Source organism: Mytilus californianus, unplaced genomic scaffold (genome assembly GCF_021869535.1).
Source record: "Mytilus californianus isolate M0D057914Y unplaced genomic scaffold, xbMytCali1.0.p SCAF_5, whole genome shotgun sequence".
Taxonomy (NCBI): Eukaryota; Metazoa; Mollusca; class Bivalvia; order Mytilida; family Mytilidae; genus Mytilus; species Mytilus californianus.
Window position 1 is genome coordinate 115,502,788 of NW_026262701.1, and position 6,320 is coordinate 115,509,107.

Here is a 6,320-nt window from a genome sequence, read left to right on the forward strand (position 1 = left end):
TTATAAAACACTCCAAACAGGAAGGAACAATCTATAGGGGAGCACTCTGTATTACAGCCAAATCATATACAAGAAACAAGTCTGTTTCGAATGTTTTATGACAAGGAACACGCTATACACTAGCCAAGTCAGAATATATCAGAATGTAGAATGCACATTTCAATAGAGGATTCTCTATACAAAAGCAAATTCATAATACACTAGTAACAGAAAGGAAACATTGTCCATTTTATTCAACAACCAAGGCGTAGATCGAACATATGAAAAGAAAACGAACACATTACAGAGGGTTCTCTATAGGCAAACCAAGGCATGATATACCAGGATCAGGATGGTATAGTTCACAGAGGACTCTCTATACTACAGCCAAGTCATAATGCACGGAGAACAGGAAGGAAGCATCCACATTGGCCTTTTTATTCAACAGCCAAGGCATACAACATAAAATAAAGGAACACATCACAGTGAAAAAGCACAAGAAAAACGTAGGCATAATGTACCAGAAACAGGATGGTACACTTCACAGAGGTGCTCTATACATCAGCCTGTTATAATACACCTGCCATAGGAAGGTAAATTTAACCGAGACTCGGAGAGTTCTCTATACAACAACAAAGGCATAATTCAAAAGAAACGGGATGGTTCCCTTTGCAGAGTGCACTGTATTCACCATCTAAGTCAATACACCAGAAACAGGAAAGAACCATCTACAGGGGTTTGTATTCTATAAAGCAGTCAAGTCATAAAACATTAGAAAAACGAAGCTACATTTCAAGATGACTCTTTATAAAACATCCTATCATAATATACGGTCATCAAAAATCGGAAGCAACCATCTGCAAAGGAGGGGTCTTATATTCATCAGCGAAACAGGAACAACTTTATAGTACACTCAAAACCAGAAGGAACAATCCACTGTGGGACAATCTATACAATATCAAAGTCATAATATACTTAAATAAAAAAAACCATACTTGAGGGATACACTTTACATTATTCAAGTCATTAATAAAGGCAACAGTATTCTGACATCGGACTCGGACTTCTTTTAAACTGAGTTTTACTGTGCGTATTGCTATGTGTTTCTTTTTTCTACATTGACTAGAGGTATGGGGGAGGGTTGAGATCTCACAAAACATGTTAAACCCCGCCGCATTTTTGCGCCTGTCCCAAGTCAGGAGCCTCTGGCCTTTGTTACTCTTGTATGTTTTTTTTAATTTTAGTTCATTTATATGTTTTGGAGTTTAGTGTGACGTCCATTTTCACTGAACTAGCACACAATTTTATTTAGGGGCCAGCTGAGGACCACCTCCGGATTCGGAATTTTCTCGCTGCATTGAAGACCCATTGGTGGCCTTCGGCTGTTGCCTGCTCTTTGGTCGGGTTGTTGTCTCTTTGACATATTCCCCATTTCCATTCTCAATTTTAACAGTAGTATACCGCTGTTCAATAGTCATGAATCGATTTAACTGAAGCAAATCCGGGTCACAACCAAAACCGAGGGAAACGAAACTATAAGAGGAAAACAACGGAACAAAATAAACATTGAACTGCTACAAAAACAAACGCAAACATACATAGAAACGGACTATTTGATAACAATTGCAATATCCCTGACTTGGTACAGGACATTTTAAGAAAAAATGGTGAGTTGAACCTGGTTTTATGGCTAGCCAAACCTCCCGCTTATATTGCAATGTTAAAAGACCGCTAAAATGACAACATTACGTGACAGGAATACATTACAACTAAACGCAAGAATACTCAGGACAGAGACATACATAGATAAATAATATAATATATAAACCACAGAATAACAACGGACACCTCCCATTTACACCACAATATAATTATGAACTGTCCGTCACACGAATGTATCAACGCCACAAAAACTGACGTCACATGTAAATTTCTAAAAATAGAATATAAAATTGGGATTAAGTTTGTAATGGTGTTATTTTATGTATTTTTTAACCATCACAAGAATATTTATATAGAACTGTGTTAGTAATGGTGTAATTGTTTGTATCTTCTAACCATGTCGGTTTTTCTTCTAAATCAAAACTGTACAAACAAATAAATCCTGTGCATATAGAAGCTTTAATCTAAAAATCATATAAATGAACTAGCTGATTAATTATCTTAACTTTTACATACATGTAGAAAATAACAAATCAAAAGCGATAAGACATAACACAATATCCAACCAGACTATATCCAACCAGACTACACACTTGAAACAAGATGAAACCCTCAATAGAGGGCTCTCTATACAACAAACACGCCATACTACACCAGAAACAGGAAGGAAGCATCCACGGAGCAGGAGTATTCTATGCATCAGATAAATAAAGGTCAAGTCATAACACATTAGAAACAAAAAGGAACAATCCATAGTGAAACACTCGATACAATAGCCATGTCATAAAAGAGGGATTAAAGATACCAGAGGGACAGTCAAACTCATAGATCGAAAACAAACTGACAACGCCATGGCCAAAAATAAAAAGACAAACAGACAAATAATAGTACAGATGACACAACATAGAAAACTAAAGACTATGCAATACGAACCCCACCAAAAACTGGGAATCACAGCCAAGTCAGATAACATTAGAGACAGAGGAATCTTCCTCAGGGGACACTCTATACTACAGCCCAGTCATATAATATTAGAAACAGACAGGAATCTTCCTCAAGACACTTGTTACTACCGCCAAGTTATAAAACACTAGAAACATAAAGGGATCATTCACAGGTAGATGAACACTCTATACTACAGCCAGGTCACATAACAATAGAAACAGAAAGGAATCTTTCACAGGAGACCTGGCACTTTATATAATTTATTTAACACTAAAACCAGGAAGGGATCTTCAGCAAAGACAATAAAATAGAAACAAGACGAAAGTATCAACACTCTCTATACAGCCAAGGCATTTAAATCAGAAAAATGAAGGTATTCTTCACAGATGGCTCTCTATACAACAACCAAGACATAATACACCAGTAACAGCAAGCCTTCTGTGGGTATTAAAATTGCAATGCAGTGTCCCCTTCGGTTGTAATATTTAAATTTGTGTTTAAGTTTACTACTATATGGCAGAAACATTTCTGATGTAGCAAAAAATTTCCATCTTATTATAAATTGGATCAGAAAATTTATTTGAAGATTGACAAAAACAACTGAACCAATCCAATCCTTGAAGCATCTATTTCAATGCGATTTTCTATGTCCTGGGGCCACAACTTATGCAAAAAAATCGCATAACTTGACGAATAATTCAAATCTCCATCTTTCATTTTTAAAATATGACCAATGATACACCTATCACTATCCTTGATATGACTACGGTATACACCAAATGCCTTATTAATTGAATTAGGCATTGCAGATGTGTGGAAAACTGATAATTCCAAGAATATTGAACTTTCTATGTCCGAGGGACATGTCACCAAAAATATATTAACCGAAACCAGTCAAACTTGATCTGTCGCTTCTTATAATATGAATTTAAAACCTATAATGGTTTACTTTTATAATTTTGACTTGGATGGAGTGTTGTCTCATTGGCACTCATACCACATCTTCTTATATCTATTTACAAAATGTATTAAAAAAATGTAATTAGTTGATTCAGGATTAACAGGAAAAGTGTGGACAATGTTTTTTTAAAGCAATTTAATTTCTTTTGGTGTTCATGCAATTCCCTAAGTTTTAATTTTGACCATGATTTGTGGCTCCTTAATGTTTTGAGAGAATTGAACATAGGTAACCTGCTGTTGCCTCTTATTCATACTACTAGTACAGCAAAAAATGAAAGGTACACTTCGCAGAGGGATCTCTGTATAACCAAGGCATAATTCATCAAAAACAGGAAGACCCAAATCTTAGAGGACACTTTTTACAACAGTCAAGTCATAATACACCAACACCATGACGGTACCCTTAGAGAAGACCATCTACAAAAGCCAAGTAATTATCAAGGGTCACAAGAAATAATAATTAATTAATGGTATCATCAATTGGAGGAAGAGGAACTTCATCTTACGGCAAAACAAAAAAAGCAGTCATAGTGCATCACCAACCTGAAGGAGCCATCTGCAGGTTGACAGTATACAACAGCAAATTCATAATATACAATAGTACAATATACTAACCACAAACAGGGTTACTATACAACAACCACGACAAAATACACTAGAAGTATTAGAATACCCTTAAAAAGGGAATTCTCTACGACAGCCGAATAATAAATCACAAGAAACAGGAAGGTACACTTCACAGATGGTTATCTATGAAAAAAGCTTAGTCATTTGAAAGCAGTAGCAGGAAGAAACAATCCAAAATGGGTGGCATTTTATACAAGTCAATAGATATAGGGGAGCTACCATTTGATTTTTATGGGGGCTAGGATGAAAACTTTTGTCCTGCATTTTTTTATAGTTGTAATCTCTGTCCTGCCTTTTTATTTTTCACTCTATACGGTCCTGCCTTTTTTTTATTAGTTTATCCTGACTTTTTTTTACATAAATTGTCATCCTGCCTTTTTTTTTGCCAAGTTGCTCATCCTGCTATTTTTTTTACTCAAAACTCCTGTCCTGCCTTTTTTTCAAATTTCATCCTAGCCCCCCCCCCATAAAAATAAAATGGTAGCTCCCTAGGAGGATGTGGTATGAGTGCCAATCAGACAACTCTCCATCCAAGTTACAATTTATAAAAGTAAACCATTATAGGTCAAGGTACGGCCTTCAACACGGAGCATTGGCTCACACAAGTCATAATACACAAGAAACAATGATGTTAACTTCGTTTGATTCATTGATTGATTGATGCTTTACGCCGCATCAGCACGGAAAGGCTATATCGCAGCGAATGTCAACTTTGAAGAGTGCCTTCGAAACAGTAGACAAGTAATAGGAAGATGCACGTCACAGAGGGCGTTCTATGCTACATCCAAGTCACGGTTCACAAGAAACAAGAAGGTATACTTCGAAGATTGCTCTCTTTACTGTAAACAAGTAATAATAAATCAGAAACAGGAAAGTAAGTACACGCAACAGAGGGAATTCTATACAACATCCAAAATACGGTACACTAGAAAAAGAAAGGAACACTTCACTTAAGGCATTGCACACCACTACCAAGTCATGATACACTGGAAATAGGATGAAAACTCCATGGTGGGCATTCCATACAAAGGCAACCAAAGTACACTGATAACATGGAAGTATACTTCATAGAGAGCATAACAGCCAAGTCCCAGTACACTAGAAACATGATGGAACACTTCATAAAAGACACCTTACAACAGCAAAGTCCTAGTACACTAGAAACATGATGGAACACTTCATAAAAGACACCTTACAACAGCCAAGTCCCAGTACAGTAGAAATATGATGGAACACTTCATAAAAGACACCATACAACAACCAACAAGTAACATAAATGTATACTTCACAAAGAACACTATACTACTGCCAAGTCAGAGAACACTAGAAACAGGATGGAACATTTCAAAAGGGATACTCTATACAACATCCAACGTCCAATGAATTAGCAATTCACAGAAAGAACTATTTACAACAGCCAAGTCAGAATTCAAAAGTAAGGCACATTTTCACAGGGGATTCTTTTTGTTGGATGTGAATTCATTTAATATCTGACAGGCTAAAACACTAAACATAAAATGTAATTGACAGTTGTAAAAAGTCTGTAAATGGATGGGGTTTTGAGCACTCAAACTATGTAGGTTAATCTTAACCCATGTTAAGTGGCTGTCCAAACGCAGGAACCTTATCAGTATTAACTCTATCTAAATACTTTAAAGATTTGATGTCATTAGCAGATTTGTTTTCCAGTCTGTCAAAGCTCTAAATTTAATTCGAAATATGGTATGGACATTTTTCTGTTATTGAAGACCATATGTTGACCTCTGGTTTTCATTTTTTGTTGTTGCTATCTCATTCATATCTGCTTTTCTTTATATGTATCAAGGTATCAAAAGGATTAATGTTGTTATTTATGAAGTAAGAAACTGTTACCAGTTATTTGGGTTTTCAACAGACCTTGGGTTGGAAGTGGTTTTAAGTTTTCTTTTTCGATAAACATTGTCTTTAAATAAGTGTTTATGATTTGCATATGTTTACCACCTAAACTGGAGGCTCACATCAGGTATATTAATAGCAATGTCTTCTGTGATAAGTTTCAGATTTTCAATATAGATTTCCCTTGAATAATTAAAGAACTTAATCTTAAGTATCTCTCAGAGAACACAAGCAATATTTGGACTGCTACAAAAGCTTCATGGGCTTCGATC